Raw genomic sequence first — 21,411 nt, 5'->3', positions numbered from 1 at the left:
TAAAGAACCCACTCACTGCATCTGGTTCCTAGTTCTGGCCCTGGGGAATTGAGCTCTGTGGGGCTAGAAGACATTGAGGGGATCCAGACATAAATTCTCCTGGTAGTGACAAATGGGCATGCAAAGGTGGAAAACAGGATTGGTGAAAAGTTGACAGATTTAACTACTAGAAAATAGAGACCTCATTCTCTGTCCGAGAAGAACAAAAGCGTATCTTGGCTTAGAAGAGAGAGTCACTTTCCTAAGGTAAGAAGAGGTGCTGGTTACAAATATCCAACCTGTCACTTTGACCCCCTCCTGCCCCTTCATATTCTTCTTTCATTTCCACACCCTGCCTATCACTGAACTAAAATAATAAACAGGCACAAGTCATGAAATGAACTAGAGTAGGGAAATATACATCACAACTGTTCAAAGAGAGAGCAGGATTCTCCGTAAGAAATGAAGACTCCAATCAAGGATAAGGTTTCTTGACCAAAGAAGTGGTGTGAGAGTTGGATAAAAAAACCAACTTCCAAATATCCTGTTCCAGGGAGACATCTGAAGGGTTGAACAAGTCCAGAAAACAAACACTGTTGGAGACTCTTTGGGAAGCAGAGCAAGATAGACCAAGAAGCCAAAACCATCCTTATTAAAAGTATACAGATTTTCTAGTTCTTTCACAACCTCTGTTAAACCTGCTACAATATGCCACAAAGCATGAACTGTAATCTTGGCATTCACTTTGTTTCCTCCTGGGCAGAAATCATTTGCATTGCAATTGAACAACAATCATTTGTAATTCTGATGATTTTCAGTATACTAAAATACATAGAGTTGTAAAATAACTGAATCAATCATAAATAGGAAATAAAAAACAGGTAAACATCCCTAGAAAATCATCTCCACGCAGGGTAGAAGATCATCCCCACGCGGGGTAGACTGTTAAACAGCACCCAGCACTGCACTGAAAGGACATCCAGTCATCCTTTTTGCCTGTGTCCAAGTTTGGAATAAGTTTTCATAGCAAACCACACCTTTTTAATGTGCTCTCCAGAAAACAGGGACTCGGATATCTGCACATCGATGTTCATAGCGGCATTACTCACAATAGCCAAAAGGTGGACCCAAATGTCCATTGATAGATGAATGAATAAACAAGAAGTGGTATATCCATACAATGGAATATTACTCAGCCATTAAAAGGAATGAAATTTTGACACATGCTACAACACGAGGAAACTTGAGGATGTTATGCTAACTGAAATAAGCCAGACACAAAAGGACAAATACTGTATGATTCCACTTATATGAGGTACTTAGAATAGTCAAATTCATAGAGACAGAAAGTGGAATAGTGGTTACCAGAGGCTAGGGGGGAGGAGGGAATGGGGAGTTAGTGTAATAGGTACAGAGTTTGAGATGATGAAAAGTTCTGGAGATGGATGGTGGTGATGTTTGCACACAATGTGAATGTACTTAATGCCACTGAATTGTACACTTAAAAATGGTTAAATGGTAAATTTTATGGTGTGCATTATTTTACCACAATAAAAAGGAAGGAAGACAGGAAGGAAAGAAGGGAGGGAGGAGGGAAGAAGGGAAGAGGGAGGAAGGAAAGAAAAAAGTGCTGTCCAGTTGTTGGACTCACCTTTAGTTTTGGGGGTTTGTGATTTTGTCTGCTACTGTGTGTCAGGCTCTGTGCTAAGCAACTCGTTTAATCTTCACAGAACTGTGAGGAGTTATCTGCTTATCTGATAGATGAGCTACAGAGATTCAGAGAGGGTAATTCAGTTCCCTTAAGTCACACAGCAGAGCCAGTTCTGTCTCCATTCAAAACCTGTGCTCTTAACCACTCCTCTCTACTGCCTCTTCTTTCCAGGCAAATCTTTCACTTGTGAATAAAACAAATTTTAGAATTACCTGTTACATCTCCAAGCTCTTTCATCTTTTGCTTTCGAAGAAGGGGAATGAAAATATCTTTCTCCCATAAATCCACAGTGAGTTTTTGCCCTGTGCGCTCCTACAACTTTGAAGCCCAGTTTTTTCTCCCTTTTCATAAGCCTCGGGCTCAGAATTAGGAACCCAGACAACGGGTGTGTGTAGGGCAGAAAGCGAATAAACTGTGAAGTGGACGACATCCAGAAAAACTATGCCCAAAGTGTCTGATTAAATGTCACAAAACCAGACACAGAAGCAAAGGTTTGGTGGGACTCTAAGAAATAGAATTCTAAATCAGCATCCCTCAACGAAGGGAGCTATGGCTAGGATAAAACAAACTGAATTAAAAACAAAAACAAACAAAAAACTCATTTCTATTAGGTTTTGGAGTATATTTTCTACATTTACACATACTATCTCTTCAATTATTGCTAGGTTCTACCCAATTATAGCATGAGATTCAAAACTCCCTTTAAGACCATGAAAGCCCTGGGGCTTTCACACAAAAGGAATGATTAGAGACCCCAGGGTCCACGGCAGCCCGTGAGCACCCCTTAAGCCAGATTAGGGTCCAGGAGCAGAAAATAAAGTATTTTAGTGAGCTGGAGAGGAAAGAAATCATTCCCCTCTCCGTCCGATCAGAGAATCCAGCCGTGCCACTCAGATCACGGAAACCTAATCCTGGGAAATTGTGCGCACCACGGGTGAGAGGGTGGGATTGTCAGTGGGAGAAGGAAGCCCTGAGTCACCAAATGGATTCTTCTTTTATCCGATCCTGTGGGCGGAAGTGTGGCAAACTGCTCGTTTTTAAGGAGTGGGGGTGGTATTGTGTTCACTTGTAATTAGAACCGAATAAACCTCAGTCAAAGACAGAGCCAGAGCCCTGCTGGGCGGCTGCCCACGGGCTGCTCCCAGCAAAGCTCTCAAGGAGGGATGCCTGCCTTCCTGCTCCCTCACCACCCGGCTCATCTGCCCACCCCATCCGCCCCCACGCAGGTCAAGCTCAAATCTGCTGCCCCAGGAAATCGTTGTTGGAGGTCTGGATGTAAGTGGGTGATAGGACACAGTGAAAGATGCTCCAGGGAGATTCGCCCAACAGCAAGGTGAGGAAATGAGCTGGAGAGGAAAGAATGCTGTTGGCTAAGTCCCCTGACAGTAACTCAGGTGTGAGGTGATGGAGACCTGGGTCAGGGCGATAGGAACAGCAAACAGGAAGGAGAAGAAGGAAATCACCTGACCTCGATGGCCATGCGAATGTGGTGGGTGAAGGAGATGGTGTTCAGAGAGCAGCACATCCAGGTTTTGAGCTTGTTGGTGACATCTGGGTCTCAGGAGCAGCCACACGAGACGGTCTCTAGGTGGTCAGGAGTAGAGACGGGTTTAGAGGAGTCCACAGAGGTGATGTTTGAGGAGTGGGCTTCTTGGGAATTAGCTCTCAGAGGGAAAAAAATCACAGCAAAAAGCTAAAGACCAAACCTTGGGAACACACAGCATACGGTGTGAAGGAAGGCAAAGAGTCACCGAGTGCAGACAGGAGGAAAGAACACAGAAGTTATTCAGAGTCTAGCAAGAAAAGGATATGGGAGTCTTAGGCAGGCAGTCTGGCTTCTATCAACAAGTTCTACAGCCTGTGTTGGTCTCCATTTTTAGGAGTGGAAGGTTCTGGGGGAAATACTCTGGCTTGGGATTTTCCCTCCATTCCCTTTTCCCTGACGTCACCCTTAAAGTTACCCTGTGCTCACTCACCAACTACCTTCTCACCCCTGAGGACGCACATTCCTCAGGAACAGGGTGTCAGCACAGGAAGCTTTCTCTGCGCTGTTGCATTCTGATCCGGAGGTCAGCAGGCACCCTGGGGGCTGGGAAAGCCTCAGCAGGATTGCTGGGGCAGCTGTTTGACTTCTCCCCTGCCCCCACCTCACTACTGTCATTGTCCCTCTTCCCAGGAGGACTTGTATACAGCCTGTACCACCTCACAGAGGTACAAGCATCAAACTATGTCCACCTTGCACAGTGACCCAGGTGGCAGGCCCGAGGCCACTTAAGGCTGACTTCTCCCTTAGCGCAGCCCTTAGCTGGGCAATCTCTGTGGACAGTCCTGGCACCCTGGGAACACACCGGAGAGGGCAGGACCCTGGCTGCTACTTCCCCTGGGCTGCGGGTCGGCCTTGCTGCCTGCATGTGGCCTCCCTCCAGATGTTCTGGAGGGGCTACAGGAACTGGGCGGTGACAGCAGCCAGGCCCCCTAGTCTTGGAATTCTTTGGGGGACTCTCGGCAGCCTTGGTGTCCTTCCTGGACACCAAGCCAGTATCACACACAGCGGTGCCTGACTCAGTGAGGAAGGTACGAACCCCACAAAGCTACCCTCACTCTGGGTGAATTCTCAGATGCCCCAGATGTCTTTAACATCAACCCCTTAAACTACTTCTTTGGATACCCTGATAGTGCTCAGGAGTCATCTGCAAACTTCGCCCCCTACCCTTGCTCCTGAACAGCCTCGAGCGTCTCCTAGGGAGGATGTGCATTTGCCTTTCACTAACACTGAAGACTCTCCATTCTATTTTCTTCCCGCACTGGAGGTGAGTCAGACTGGTGTCATTGTTATCCTGGCTCTACTCAACTTTCTTTAGCTTAGTTGCAAAGGGACAAATAGTTGAATGAAGAAAAAAAAAAAAAGCTAAAAATCAGTAGGGATGGTTTTGCCTTTTGTCATACAGGATCGGTCACGGTGTGCTTCCGAAAGGAATTGACTGGGTGATGCTCCGAAGACCTTGGCCTGGAGTTGAGCAGCTCATTCTTCTGGTAAACCACACTGTGTCGAGTTTTGAGATGCTGATCCAGTGGTTTGGGGGTTTTTAGCCAAAGGTTTGTCTCATTTCCTTAGGAGGCATTCTATAGCTAGAACACAGTGCTTCCTTTCAAAATGGATATTTTACTTTTAATTTAGCATACTGGAAGATAAGTCATTTTCCTTTGTTGGGAAAGCTTGTCAGTTTCAGTTTTAGTCTCTGCAGGGACCATAGCAACAATGTCTGGAGAGCACTTTTGTTTCCCCAATGCCTGTCATTTCCACCTAACTCCATTTGCAAAGTGAAGGACAGTCTCCCTTCCTTCGCTTGGGAAAGATCCCCTGGAATCGCAGTCCAGTCCTGGTAGGCACAGTGGGGTTGGAGTCTGACAGCCTGTCTGATTCTGCTTTCTCCTGGCAGACGGTGGGCACGTGGTATATCGCACGCCTCTAGCTAGTGGCATCTTCAGCGCTAGCACTCACACTATTCGAGCCGATTCTCAAGGCGAATCTGGCACAGAAACCAGAGAAGGAGTATTTTGAAAATCAAGGCAGGTTTGCACACCTGTCCCTGTCTGAGTTCCCCAGAAGCAGAGCCTGAGGCAAAGGCTCATATACTACTCCTTATTACAGAGTACGATCCCAGGGAAGTGGGTGTGAGGGGGAAGAGAGCTGAGGCAGGGAAGGAGGGGATGTTGGTGTCAGGTGCGACTGGCTACTCAGTCTCAAAGGCTCCCCTTCCAAGGGGTGCTGTAAACTGCAGCTCAAGGCAGCCTGTCCCTGGAGGAAAGGAGGATGTATCCATTTCTCATTGGGTGACCACTCTTGGATCATTCCTTGGGACCCCAGCAGACCTCAGGGCGGAGTCGTGGCTCCCCACCAGCGGCGATGCCCCAGGGCAGGAGTTAAGAGCAAAAGGCCAAGAGGCTATGGAATTGGGCCTTCCTGAAGGTGACTGGGGTCCTTGAGAAAATGTTTCCTGGAGCAGTCAAATGATCAAGGGTACCCGGGACGGGTGAGATCAAAAGGATCAGAAATGGTTCCTGAAGTGTACCACACATTGGCTTTCTAGAACTTTCTTCCATACCTGTGCTATGTGACCACCTCATTGCAAGATCCTGTCCAGCCGTCGGGATGGCATATCATTTGGCTTGAAACAGTATAGTCAATTGGACAATTTTTTTGAAAAGGAATATATATAATTGGTTTAAAAAGGGGGAATCCCACACTGGAGTGGAAACACAAAATGGGCCTAGTTTTCCAGTGCCAGCTCTCCACTGGGCTCTGTGGAACACCCTTTCCCACTGGAGGAGTGAGCTTCCTTAATGACATTTCTGTTGAATCCCATAGCTCCTCAATTACCTTCAGTTATCAAAGTCATCTCATTTTAGGGGCTTCCCTGGTGGAGCAGTGGTTAAGAATCCGCCTGCCAATGCAGGGGACATCGGTTCGAATCCTGGTCCGGGAAGATCCCACATGCCGTGGAGCAACTAAGCCCGTGCACCACAACTGCTGAGCCTGTGCTCTAGAGCCCACAAGCCACAATTACTGAGCCTGTGTGCCACAACTACTGAAGCCCGCACACCTAGAGCCCGTGCTCCACAACAAGAGAAGCCACCACAATGAGAAGCCCACGCAGCAATGAAAACTCAACGCAGCCAAAAATTAATAAATTAATTTTTTCTTAGAAGTCATCTCATTTTAGTCCTTGAAGTTCAGTCTTGTTTGTTTTAAACTTTCCATTTCAAATTCATTTCAAAGCTCCCCATCCTCCCCGCCTCCCACCAAGCCCAGGCTAGTTTTCTATGGTCTGGATATGGATGGGTGATTAGGTGCTGGTCTCAACAAGCTTCAGTGATGTGAGACAGTTTCCCAAGGAGTCTAGGATCCCTAAAGACAAATGATCTCATCCTCAGGATGACCCCCACAGGCAATCTAAGCTATATTCTTGCGAGGCCTAGGCTCTTTGCTATTTGCTATGACGTTCCCTAGTTAGCCCTATCCCAACCTCATCAGTTCAAGGAGGCTCATAATTGTGGAATCGGCGGACACAAGAGGAATCTACTTTCTGTACTTCTAGGAGTGAAACATATAGAGGAATGGTCCTTGTTCCCACCTGATCTGGACATCTCTTATCATCTCTCCCAGGGCTCTTTCTTTAGTCCTAACCAGAAGATGAGATGTCAGCCTGCCTTTCTTGAAGACACTCCCAAGTTGTACAAATGTGAATCTCCCCAGGTCCTGCCCCTTTCACTTCTCCTGGAGCTTATTCCCTCTCCCCATGAGGGGCACAAGAAAAAGGAGACATCGCTGTTCTTCATAATATTTTCCTGCTTAAAAAACCATTTCCCTCCCCCAAAGTCCTATACTGGGAGATGGTGTGGGCGTTTAGGATGGGGTCAGAGGGATACTGGGAGGATGGAGTTTGTGGTGGTGTGGGACCTGCTGAAAGCATTGCCTCTCAGCAAGTCATTCTGGAAAGCTGCCATCCCTATGGCTGGTCATTCTCTGCGCTTACAGTGTGGGGAAACTTGAGGTTTTGTTTTCAGCAGTTAAGTTAGTTATCAGTTCCAACCAAGATGAGAAAACACTCCCACTTGGCACCTAGCTTCATCCTGTTACATAAATATCTCCAGTTGCTGACTTTTTAAGTATTAACAATTCTAGTGCCTTTGGGGGTGATTTTGCAGCCTCTACGAATCTTTGTCTGTTTCTCTAAATATTTTCATGTTTTGGTGAGGGAGGTTTGCTGTTTTTTCCTAAATTGTTTAGTTCATTTTCAGTCAGTTATCCCTGGCCTTAACACTTGGAGTGTCGTCCATCATATCCAAGTTCAGGCAGAGGACAGAAGATGAGAAGGGCAAGGGCCCACTCCATCCTTTTTAAGGAAATGTTCTGGAAGGATCACATAGCCCCTCTGCTAAGGTCAGATCCTAGTCCCAAGGCCCATGCAGCTACAGGGGAGGCTGGGAGAGGCAGCCCTCTGGCTGAGTGCACTGCTGCCTCAAGTAACATGATGATGGTGCAGGCAGCTGCAAGTCTCCATCACATCCCCAAAGCATGAAAATTCCAGATCATTCTCTTATAGTTTACTTTATTAAGAAAGTTTCTAAAATTATTTTTCTTACTAAAAAGGCAATGGATGTTCATTAAAAGGAAAAAAAATAGAACATAGGCAACTATAAAGAATTCCCATATCAATCCACCTATTAAAAAAATCACCAAAGCGTACATCTTCCAGATTTTTTCTGTGCGCGTCCATATGTCTTTTCTACAAGAATGGGTTACACATTTATATCCCTTAGGTCTGAGTCTTGATACATAGCTAATTTGGGGGATAGCTGGGGATTTTCATACTTCTTTGAAACATGCTATAACATGTTTAAGCAATCTACCTATTGTTGGACATGGAGTTTATTTCAACTAGTTTTCTTTCGCTCAGCATTTAAAATGTTTCTAACTTTTCATTATCATATACAGTGCAGAGCTGGAATACATTTTTGAAAATTAATTCCAAAGGTAAAATATCCAAAGAATAAGGAAAAAAACTCACTGCACTTAAAAAAGGCAGGGAGAGGAGACAAAAAATGACCAAACAATACATTAAGGTTTGCAAAACCTCCCTCCCAGTCTGCCAAAATGATTAATACATGAAAAATCAATGATCAAGAAGAATTCATTTTTGACCCAAATTATCTTATTGTTCAAATTATATTCGACCAAATTGCTTTTGCTCAAACTGCTTTCAACCAAATCACCCGCACCTGAGTTAAATAGATGAACTCTCTTGGAAGGCACAAGGGTGCCCCACTTAACCTGCACTCTTTTCTTTAGGGAAGTGTTGGAGTGAAGCTGGCAGAATGCACTAGTGCCCTTTCAAACAGAAAAGAGAAGGTAGACTTTTAAGACTTTTCTTTTTATATCCTCATCCCTTGGGTTTTTTAAAAAAATTTTTATTTATTTATTTATTATACAGCAGGTTCTTATTAGTTATCCATTTTATACATATTAGTGTATATATGTCAATCCCAATTTCTCAATTCATCACACCCCCACCCCCACCCCCCTTGCCGCTTTCCCCCCTTGGTGTCCATACGTTTGTTCTCTACATCTGTGTCTCTATTTCTGCCCTGCAAACCGGTTCATCTGTACCATTTTTCTATATTCCACATATATGCGTTAATATACGATATTTGTTTTTCTCTTTCTGACTTACTTCACTCTGTATGACAGTCTCTAGATCCATCCACATCTCTACAAATGACCCAATTTCGATCCTTTTTATGGCTGAGTAATACTCCATTGTATATATGTACCACAACTTCTTTATCCATTCGTCTGTTGATGGGCATTTAGGTTGCTTCCATGACCTGGCTATTGTAAATAGTGCTGCAATAAACATTGGGGTGCGTGTGTCTTTTTGAATTATGGTTTCCTCTGGGTATATGCCCAGTAGTGGGATTGCTGGATCATATGGTAATTCTATTTTTAGTTTTATAAGGAACCTCCATACTGTTCTCCATAGTGGCTGCATCAATTTACATTCCCACCAACAGTGCAAGAGGGTTCGCTTTTCTCCACACCTTCTCCAGCATTTGTTGTTTGTAGATTGTCTGCTGATGCCCATTCTAACTGGTGTGAGGTGATACCTCATTGTAGTTTTGATTTGCATTTCTCTAATAATTAGTGATGTTGAGCAGCTTTTCATGTGCTTCTTGGCCATCTGTATGTCTTCTTTGGATAAATGTCTGTTTAGGTCTTCTGCCCATTTTTGCATTGGGTTGTTTGTTTTTTTTAATATTGAGCTGCATGAGCTCATCCCTTGGGTTTTGCTCAAACAAGAGTCCCCAAAAATTAGAGCACCTCCAGAATATTTAATTAGAGATTTCCTGACATTCTTCAGATATAAAGAGGACGCCCAGCAGACCCATCTGGCCTTGATTTATGAGAAATGAGGAGGCTTTCACATGCATCCTTTTGATTCCTGGGCCAACAAGAGAACATACCACTGCTTTCCTACAGTTTTTCTCAGGATTTCTCTGAAACAAAATTAAATATAACTGCTCGTGCTTACATGCGTGGATTCATTACGCCAAGGGCCTCTTTCCTTGCAAGGCACTAAAATAACGTCTTATGGCAATATAGCCTGGCTCCTTTGTCCTTTTCTGCCTTTACCTCGTTCACTCCAGCGATAGGGCCCTCTCCAAAAGGAACCAGAAGCCAGTATAAGTGATAAAAGGACCAACCTGGGTCATATCCATCAGGTAGATACAGGGAGTTCACGTGAAGAGAATGGGTGATTCTGAGCTGAGCACAGCCTGTGTACCCAGGATCCCCTTGGGACTGGGTTCTGCGGAAAGCTCAGTGCCCTGAAGATCTGAGAGGGCACCTTTGTAAATATCAACATTTTTGTTTTTCTTTTAGTCATTTGAGATGGTAATCTTTTTCAAAATACAGTTTACACTTTCCAGCTCTCTAAACAGAATTTTAAAAATATAATTAAGCCCTTTCTTGATGGGGGTCACCTTATGGAACATCATTTTAAACATTTATTGAGAGCCAGTTTTTGTTCCAGGCACTGTGCCCAGGGCATACAAACATAAATAAGACAAAAACCCCACTGCCAAGAACTCACAGTCTAGTGGGAGAGACAGAGAACTACACAACTACTTACAAAACTTCCTGATAATTAAATGGATTGTGAAAAGGATGGTTTGGAAACACGGAAAGTAACATCTAATTCTTGCTGACTTTCGGAAAGGGAAATGTTTAGAGGTAAGTTGATGTCAAGGATTAAGTAAGAAATGCTTCATTTGGTTCAAAAATGGTGACAATGATGGAAGAACCTTCCAGGCAGAAAGGAGCACATGCAACCCAGGGTTTGAGAATGTGTTTGGGGGGACTTCCAACGGTTTGGGATAGCCAGGAGGTAGTGTGCATAGGTGAATGGTAGGAATGTGGACCAAGTCTTAGAGAGGCTAATGTATCATGATAAAAGACCCAGTTATGACCCTTGAACGTCTCTCACAGAGATAAAATAGATAAGCTTGCGATACTCTTGGAGGATTTTAAAAATCTCATGTCATTTATATACGGTATAAGATAAAGAAATATTTTTGAGTTAAAAGATATTTTTAGGTTAGTAGATTACAGATTATATTACAAGATTCCGTTTTTAATAACTGTTTAATAGTATTTATTTAAACAGACAAATTTCTTCTTTGTTCCATTAATAGGCAACACATGCTCCTTAATTTACCTCGTTAATTACATAAGGAAAAGCATTGTTTCTTGTCCAGTACATTTACCATTAACATCTTGTATTGTGGGTGTATTTTGAGATTGAGCACACCTAATATAGAATGATTTTGAGTACACTTTACAGTAGCAAAAATAGATTAAAACTGCTTTTATGACCTAATATTGGAATGCTTGCCTTTGCTATGAAAAAAAATACCAACTGGTTTACTTTTGAAACATTAGTGTTTGTTTCTAAGTGATGAAATTAGGAAAGGGCTTCGGACTGCTCTTTCCCAGCTCTTCTAGCCCAGAACACTTTGTAGGTATTAACAGTCTTTATACCCAATAAACCGGACACCAGATTACATGTAACAGTCACAAGTATCAGAGATCCCTTGATATACTATATAACAAGTGTTGTTATATAGGTGCAATTTCTAGATCTGATGAAATTATCTTGAAGAGATTTAGAGAATGTTCTCTCTTATGCTTTTTCATTCTTTTGTTGCATTTTGATGTGAGTACCTAAATGTGTCCCATCTTTAGCCATTAATTCCTTATGGGTATAAATTTTAAAATACATAACCAAAAACGCAAACAACTTAAAATAGTGTCCCAGCTAAACCCCACCGTGCTTATCAGTGGTCCCCTGATAACCCAGCTGAGCAATTGCTTCAAGAGAGTTTTCCTTCTTCCCATCTCATTAACCACCATGCAGGCCCACTCAAGAGGGGAGCAAATGCTTCGGCTTTCACAGGCGGGAATAATTAAGTAATTCTAACATTCGTATTTCAAGTTCAGAAAAATAGAATCTGAAACAGGAAATCAAAAAAAAAAATTTTTTTAAGGGCGTATACCCCCTAGGACATCTGGGACATTCCCTGGCTGAGAAATACTGCTACTGAAGGATTTTAAGCATAATTTGGTTTGCATGTTAAAATGATCTCTCTGGCAACAGCAGTGGGGACGAATTAAGGAGAGGTGAGCATGACGCTAAAGAGGCCTGATAAGTGGCTGCTAATAATCCAAGCAACAAGTAAGAAGAGTCTATACCTGGACAACAACGGTGCGCAGTGGATTACCACATCAGTTCAAGAGCAGGGATCTAGAAGTTAGAACAATTCATCTACAATTCTATAAACACTGACCCATTGGGACCATCTGAAGTGTGTAGTGCTATTTGTCCTAAACTAAATGGTCTCCATCTGCTGTGGGTACCAATAACCATGTCTGCTTATTTTTTTTCTTCCAGTTTTATTGAGATATAATTGACACACAGCACTGCGTAAGTTTAAGGTGTGCAGCAGAATGACTTAACATACCTCACGAAATGATTATCACAGTAAGTTTAGCAAGCAACCGTCATCTCGTATAGATATAAAATTTTTTCAAAAGAAAATTTTTTTCCTTGTGATGAGAACTCTTAGGATTTACTCTTAACAACTTTCACAGATAACGTTCATCAGTGTTCATTATATTTATCATGTTGTCCATTACATCCCTAGTACTTATAACTGGGAGTTTATACCGATTGACCACCTTCATCCAGTTCCCCCTCCTCCATGCCACCCCGTCTCTGGTTACCACAAGTCTGATCTCTTTTTCTGTGAGTTTGTTTTTGAAGTATAATTGACCCACACCACTATGTTAGTTCCTCCTACACAACATAGTGATTCGATATTTCTATACATTATAAAATGGTCACCACCGTAAAGCTAGTTACCATCTGCCGCCCTAGAAAGATATGACATAATTATGGACTACATTCCCCACACTGTACATTTCATTGCCATGACTCATTTATTTTGTAACTGGAAGTTTGTACCTCAAGCTCCCTCACCTGTTTCTCTCATCCCCCAGCCCCCTTCCATCTGGCAGCCACCTGTTTTTTCTCTGTATCTATGATTGCTTATTTTTTCAATCATGTTTTTACCCTTCCCTTGTATTCAGTTTTTAGTTCCTGCTTTGCCTTCCTGTAGCATAAAACTACTCCCTTCTAATTTTTTACTTCTAATCTGTTCTGGATTTAGAAAACAGATCTCTAAGTTTGTTAGAATTGACAGGAAGCAATAATAGCTTAGCCGTTAGTGTGAGACTCAGTAGCGCCTCAAAAAAAAAAAAAGGCATGAAATAGTGATGTCTGCTTATACGTGCTGTTCCTCATAGTACTGTCATTTCGGACCTGTCTTAGTTTGGGTTCCCTCAGAAGCAGATCCTAAGACAAGGACTCTAGGATAACTAGTCTTTTGGGGAGGTGAAGGGAACACCAGTGGGGGGCAAGCATGTGTTCTTAAGGCAGCCGCCATTGTGGATGCCTGGAGCTTATCCCCCAGGGGAGACTCCGGCAGCCAGCAGCAAGGGGCCATTTATACACCAGTTCGCATACGTCGTTGGTTGAGGGCTGCTCCTAGGGAGCATTAATTCCCTGGTACTTCTGCCTGGCGGTGTGAGCAGCTAAGTGGGCTCCAGCAGCAAGAGAAGGTCCGCACACAAAGAAACGCAGGTGCTGACAATGAGAAACCTGTTGGGTACACGCTCAAGTGGTAAGAGTGTGGGTCATGGGCCAGAAATCCAGTGACTGCAGAGGGATTTAGGTCGTCACGTTTACAGAGGGCTGAAAGTCTGTATGTTTCTTTATTCTTATTTGTGTTGCTGTTGATGTTATTATTATTACTGCCACTGTATGTTATCACTTTAGAGACCCCTAAATGCTCTCAGAGCTCTCTGGCTTCTCAGCACCTCCCATTGCTGTGGTCAAAAGCTAAATAAATGCAGGTCATGATGGTTAATTTTATACGTCACCTCGACTGGTCTAAGAGATGCCCAGATCGCTGGGAAATCATTATTTCTGGGTGCATCTGTGAGGGTGTTTCTGAAAGAGAGTAGCATTTGAAGTGGTGGATTGGTAGCCTCACCAGCGCAGCTGGGCATCATCAGCTCCCTTGAGGGCGTGAAAAGGACCAAAGGGTGGAGGAGGGGTGAGTTTGCTCTCTGCCTGAGCCGGGACGTTTACTTCCTCTCACTTTGGGACCTCAGTACTCCTGGTTCTTAGGCCTTCAGACTCGGACTGGCCTACACCACCGGCTTCCCTTGTTCCCCAGCTTCCAGATGGCAAATCATGGGACTTCTTCATCTCCATAATCACGTGAGTCAATTTCTATTTTATATATATGTAAATTTATTTGTTTACATTGATTTATTGTATTTATTTGTTTACAAATATCCGATTGGTTTTGTTTCTCCGGAGAACCCTGACTAATACACATATATATTTCCATATTTTACTTATCACCACATATGGGCCATCACAGCAACACAGTGGGAGGGTAAAGATTAGAGCTAAATACACAGCTGAAAAGGAGAGGCCTAGTTGGGGAAGAGAAGAGAGCAAAACCGTGAGACAGTTTTTCCAGGTAACAGCATTAACAGACCCTTGAGGAGGGAGTTCAGGAAGATAGCAACAAAGGACAGTGCTGAAAACGCCTGTGTCCCTCCCAAAGGCTGGGGCGTCTCTACAGTGGAGAGGAAATGGTGGAGACATTCCAAGTGCCACAGAAGTGGGTCGGTGGAAGAGCTACCGGAAGTCTTTGCTCCCCGCAGTGTGTGCAAATCCTGAGTGATGACCCAGCCTTTAGCCCCAACTGCTGGGCAGTCCTACGTCATCTGCAAGCCTGGAGGCTACCATATGGGTCCTCAGCTCAATCAAGACCTAGTCAACATGGAGCTACAACTTGTAATTCCTCCTGGAAGCTTCCAGGAACGGAAGACATTTTTTATTCTCAAATCCTGACAGATTGGAGAGGATCTTTTCTTAGTCAGACTGAGAGTCCTCCTGGTAAAGGGATTCTTACTGAGGCGGAGTTGTTCTCCACAGCTTATTCAACCAGATAATCCCCCTGAAAGACAAATGCTTCTCTGGGCTATTGCAAACTGCCTTTCTGCCCACCCTTCCTCATGAAATCAAATTAACCCTCTCTCACATGGGAGAATCTATTGCAGAAACTACTAGCTGAATACCCAACATCCATTTCCCCTCCTTCATTAGTAACAGAATTCTGATCTCATCCTGGGCTGCATTGGGCCCAGCTAAAAAACTACATTTCCCAACCTCCCTTGCAGATAGAGATAGCCATGTAACTAAGGTCTGGCCAGTGAGAGGAAGCATACATGCACCGCCAAACAAAACTCCTTAAACAGACTTGACTCAGTTGGAAGTTTTTTGCATATCCTCCCCTTCATCTTTCTTGTTCCCCTGGAAGGTAAACAGAACAGTTGGAGATCCATCAGCTATGGCCCATGAGGTGACCCAGAGGATGTAGGTTATATGCTAAGGATGGAGGAGCAGAAAATGGAAGGTTGGGTCCCTATTGTGTTTAAGTTGCTGTGGTCAAAACAGCTCCTGATTGAAATGCAAATGAGTTCTAATAAGGTTAGAATGACAACTTACTCTTTTTCCACCTGTTTCTTGTTTCACATGTTAAAGAAAATGACTGTTTCAATGATAAATTAAACACCTATTCTTTCCCCTCTATTATCCTATTATCTTTAAAGTATTTGAGATTGTTTTACCCAAATTTGTAGTATTAGAAGCAATTAAATTAAATATAGATGAATCTGTCTTTAGTGTTTTCCAAAGGAACTGCTCAATAAGAATAAGAGCTATAAGAATCTTGAGAGGTCATTTAGTCCAATATCTAATTCTTAGGGTTTTCAGAAATTATTTCAGAAAAGTAAATGTCTATTATTATTAAAGATTCAAATGTTATTTTTTAAGTTAACATATAATGTACATACAGCTCTATGGATTTTAACACATCTATAGATTTCTGTAACTACCACCACAGTCTGAATGCAAAATAGTTCTGTCACCCCAAAAAAGTATCTCCTGTTATCTTTGTAATCTCACCTTCACACCACCCCTAATCTGTTCTCTGGCACTATGCTTTAGTCCTTTCAAAAGTGTTGTATAATGGAATAATACAGTGTATAACCTTTTGAGAATGGCTTTTTTATCATTTAGCATAATGCCTTGAAGAAAATCCAGGTTGTTACATGTATCAATAGTTCAGTCCTTTCTATTGCTGAGTAAAATTCCATTGTATGGACATATCACAGTTTGTATTTATTCATCTTTTGATGGACCTTTGGGTTATTTCCAGTTTTGGTTGATTTTCAATAGAGCTGCATGAACAAAAGTTTTTATTTCCCTAGGGAAAATACCTAACAGTGTGATTGCTGGATCAATCCTTCTCCTCCCATTAAATATTGAGAGCTTTTTATATACTGTGCATACAAGACCTTTGATATGTGATTTATACATATTTTATCCAAGAGTATAGTATGTATTTTCATTCTGTTAACAATATCTTTATCAGAGCAAAAGTTTTTAACTTTGTTGAAGTCTAATTTACCAATATTTTCTATTGTGAATCATACTTTTAGTGTCTTATCTAAGAATTCTTTGCCTAATCAAGATCATGAAGATTTTCTCCTATGTTTTTCTATAAAAGTTCTATAGTTTTATCTTTTACAATTAGATCTATGATCTATTTGAATTAAGTTTTGTGTAGATGTGAAGATTAGGTTGTTCTGGGTTTTTTTTTACATATGGATATCCAGTTGTTCCAACACTATTTGTTGAAAAGATAATCCTTTCTCCATTGAATTGCCTTTGAACCTCTGTTGAACATCAATTGGTCATATCTGTGTAGGTCTCTTTCTGGTCTCTCTATGCTGTCTCATTGGTCTATGGTTTGTTCCTTCACCAATACCACACTGTCTTGATTTCTTTATTTTTTTAACATCTTTATTGGAGTATAATTGCTTTTCACTGTTGTGTTAGTTGCTACTCTATAACAAAGTGAATCAGCTATACGTATACATATATCCCCATATCCTGTCCCTCTTGTGTCTCCCTCCCACCCTTCCTATCCCAGCCTTCTAGGTGGTCACAAAGCATCAAGCTGATCTCCCTGTGCTATGCGGCTGCTTCCCACTAGCTATCTATTTTACATTTGGTAGTGTATATATGTCCATGCCACTCTCTAACTTCGTCCCAGCTTACCCATCCCCCTCCCCATGTCCTCAAGTCCATTCTCTACATCTGCTTCTTTATTCCTGTCCTACCCCTAGATTCTTCAGAACAAATTTTTTTTCTTTTTTAGATTCCATATATATGTGTTAGCATACGGTATTTGTTTTTCTCTTTCTGACTTACTTCACTCTGTATGACAGACTCTAGGTCCATCCACCTCAGTACAAATAACTCAATTTCGTTTCTTTATATGGCTGAGTAATATTCCATTGTATATATGTGCCACATCTTCTTTATCCATTCATCTATCGAAGGACACTTAGGTTGCTCCCATGTCCTGGCTATTGTAAACAGTGCTGCAATAAACATCGTGCTACATTTGTCTTTTTGATTTATGGTTTTCTCAGGGTATATGCCCAGTAGTGGAATTGCTGGGTCATATGGCAGTTCCATTTTTAGTTTCTTAAGGAACCTCCATACTGTTCTCCATAGCGGCTGTATCAATTTACATTCCCACCAACAGTGCAAGAGGGTTCCCTTTGCTCCACACCCTCTCCAGCATTTATTGTTTGCAGGTTTCTTTGATGATGGCCATTCTGACCGGTATGAGATGATATCTCATTGTAGTTTTGATTTGCATTTCTCTAATGATTAGTGATGTTGAGCATTCTTTCATGTGTTTGTTGGCAATCGGTATATCTTCTTTGGAGAAATGTCTATTTAGGTCTTCTGCCCATTTTTGGATTGGGTTGTTTGTTTTTTTGATATTGAGCTGCATGAGCTGCTTGTAAATTTTGGAGATTAATCCTTTGTCAGTTGCTTCATTTGCAAATATTTTCTCCAATTCTGAGGGTTGTTTCTTCATCTTGTTTATGGTTTCCTTTGCTGTGCAAAAGTTTTAAGTTTCATTAGGTCCCATTTGTTTATTTTTGTTTTTATTTCCATTTCTCTAGGAGGTGGGTCAAAAAGGATCTTGCTGTGATTTATGTCATAGAGTGTTCTGCCTATGTTTTCCTCTAAGAGTTTTATAGTGTCTGGCCTTGCATGTAGGTCTTTAATCCATTTTGAGTTTATTTTTGTGTATGATGTTAGGGAGTGTTCTAATTTCATTCTTTTACATGTAGCTGTCCAGTTTTCCCAGCACCACTTATTGAAGAGACTGTCTTTTCTCCACAGTATATTCTTCCCTCCTTTATCAAAAATAAGGTGACCATATGTGCATGGGTTTATCTCTGGGATTTCTATCCTGTTCCATTGATCTATATTTCTGCTTTTGTGCCAGTACCATACTGTCTTGATTACTGTAGCTTTGTAGTATAGTTTGAAGTCAGGGAGCCTGATTCCTCCAGCTCCGTTTTTCTTTCTCGAGATTGCTTTGTCTATTCGGGGTCGTTTTCGTTTCCATACAAATTGTGAAATGTTTTGTTCTAGTTCTGTGAAAAATGCCATTGGTAGTTTGATCGGGATTGCATTGAATCTATAGATTGCTTTGGATAGTATAGTCATTTACACAATGTTGATTCTTCCAATCCAAGAACATGGTATATCTCTCCTTCTGTTTGGATCATCTTTAATTTCTTTCATCAGTATCTTATAGTTTTCTGCATACAGGTCTTTTGTCTCCCTAGGTAGGTTTATTCCTAGGTATTTTATTCTTTTTGTTGCAATGGTATATGGGAGTGTTTCCTTAATTTCTCTTTCAGATTTTTCATCATTAGTGTATAGGAATGCAAGAGATTTCAGTGCATTAATTTTGTATCCTGCTATTTTACCAAATTCATTCATTAGCTCTAGTAGTTTTCTGGTAGCATGTTTAGGATTCTCTTTGTGTAGTATCATGTCATCTGCAAACAGTGACAGTTTGACTTCTTCTTTTCTGATTTGGATTCCTTTTATTTGTTTTTCTTCTCTGATTGCCGTGGCTAAAACTTCCAAAACTATGTTGAATAATAGTGGTGAGAGTGGGCAACCTTGTCTTGTTCCTGATCTTAGTGGAAATGGTTTCAGATTTTCCACCATTGAGAACGATGTTGGCTGTGGGTTTGTCATATACGGCCTCTATTATGTTGAGATAAGTTCCCTCTATGCCTACTTTCTGGAGGGTTTTTATCATAAATGGGTGTTGAATTTTGTCAAAAGCTTTTTCTGTGTCTCTTGAGGTGATCATATGGTGTTTATCCTTCAGTTTGTTAATATGGTGTATCACATTGATTGATTTGCATATATTGAAGAATCCTTTCATTCCTGGGATAAACCCACTTGATCATGGTGTATTATCCTTTTAATGTGCTGTTGGTTTCTGTTTGCTAGCATTTTGTTGAGGATTTTTGCATCTATATTCATCAGTGATATTGGCCTGTAGTTTTCTTTCTTTGTGACATCTTTGTCTGGTTTTGGTATCAGTGTGATGGTGACCTCGTAGAATGTGTTTGGGAGTGTTCTTCCCTCTGCTGTATTTTGGAAGAGTGTGAGAAGGATAGGTGTTAGAAGGATAGCTCTTCTCTAAATGTTTGATAGAATTTGCCTGTGAAGCCATCTGGTCCTGGGCTTTTGTTTGTTGGAAGATTTTTAACCACAGTTTCAATTTCAGTGCTTATGATTGGTCTGTTCATATTTTCTATTTCTTCCTGGTTCAGTCTTGGAAGGTTGTGCTTTTCTACAAATTTGTCCATTTCTTCCAGGTTGTCCATTTTATTGACATATCGTTGCTTATAGTAGTCCCTCATGATCCTTTGTATTTCTGCGGTGTCAGTTGTTACTTCTTTTTCATTTCAAATTCTGTTGGTTTGAGTCTTCTCCCTTTTTTTCTTGATGAGTTTGGCTAATGGTTTATCAATTTTGTTTATGTTCTCAGAGAACCAACTTTTAGTTTTATTGATCTTTGCTATTGTTTCCATCATTTCTTTTTCATTTATTTCTGATCTGATCTTTATGATTTCTTTCTTTCTGCTAACTTTGGGGTTTTTTTGTTCTTCTTTCTCTAATTGCTTTACATGTAAGATTAGGTTGTTTAAGATTTTTCTTGTTTCCTGAGGTATGATTGTATTTATGTAAATTTCCCTCTTAGAACTGCTTTTGCTGCATCCCATAGGTTTTGGGCCATTGTGTTTTCATTGTCATTTGTTTCTAGGTATTTTTTGATTTCCTCTTTGATTTCTTCAGTGATCTCTTGGTTATTTAGTAGCATATTGTTTAGCCTCCGTATGTTTGTATTTTTTACAGTTTTTTTTCCTTTAATTGATATCTAGTCTCATAGCATTGTGGTCAGAAAAGATGTTTGATATGATTTCAATTTTCTTAAATTTACCAAGACTTGATTTGTGATCCAAGATATGATTTATTCTGCAGAATGTTTCATGAGCACTTGAGAAGAATGTGTATTCTGTTGTTTTTGCATGGAATGTCCTATAAATATCAATTAAGTCCATCTTGTTTAATGTATCATTTAAAGTCTGTGTTTCCTTATTTATTTTCATTTTGGTTGATCTGTCCATTGGTGAAAGTAGGGTGTTAAAGTCCCCTACTGTTATTGTGTTACTGTCGATTTCCCCTATTATGGCTGTTAGCATTTGACTCATGTATTGAGGTACTCCTATGTTGGGTGCATAAATATTTACAATTGTGATATCTTCTTCTTGGATTGATCCCTTGATCATTATGTAGTGTCCTTCTTTGTCCCTTGTAATAGTCTTTATTTTAAAGTATATTTTGTCTGATATGAGAATTGCAGCTCCAGCTTTCGTTTGATCTCCATTTGCATGGAATATCTTTTTCCATTCCCTCACTTTCAGTCTATGTGTGTCCATAGGTCTGAAGTGGGTCTCTTGAAGACAACATATATATGGATCTTGTTTTTGTATCCATTCAGCCAGTCTATGTGTTTTGGTTGCAGCATTTAACCATTTACATTTAAGGTAGTTAGCGATATGTATGTTCCTATTCCCATTTTCTTAATTGTTTTGGGTTTGTTATTGTAGGTCTTTTCCTTCTCTTGTGTTTCCTGCCTAGAGAAGGTCCTTTAACATTTGTTGTAAAGCTGGTTTGGTGGTGCTGAGTTCTCTTAACTTTTGCTTGTCTGTAAAGGTTTTAATTTCCCCATCGAATCTGAATGAGATCTTTGCTGGGTAGAATAATCTTGGTTGTAGGTTTTTCCCTTTCATCACTTTAAATTTGTCCTGCCATTCCCTTCTGGCTTGCAGAGTTTCTGCTGAAAGATCAGCTGTTAACCATATGGGGATTCCCTTGTATTATTTGTTGTTTTCCCCTTGCTGCTTTTAATATTTTTTCTTTGTATTTAATTTTTGATATGTTGATTAATATGTGTCTTGGCATGTTTCTCCTTGGATTTATCCTGTATGGGACTCTCTGTGCTTCCTGAACTTGATTGACTATTTCCTTTCCCATATTAGGGAGGTGTTCAACTATAAT

The sequence above is a fragment of the Monodon monoceros genome, unplaced genomic scaffold (genome assembly GCF_005190385.1).
Source record: "Monodon monoceros isolate NGI ecotype Baffin Bay Population unplaced genomic scaffold, NGI_Narwhal_1 Super_Scaffold_21, whole genome shotgun sequence".
NCBI lineage: Eukaryota > Metazoa > Chordata > Mammalia > Artiodactyla > Monodontidae > Monodon > Monodon monoceros.
This window is presented reverse-complemented; position numbering follows the sequence as displayed.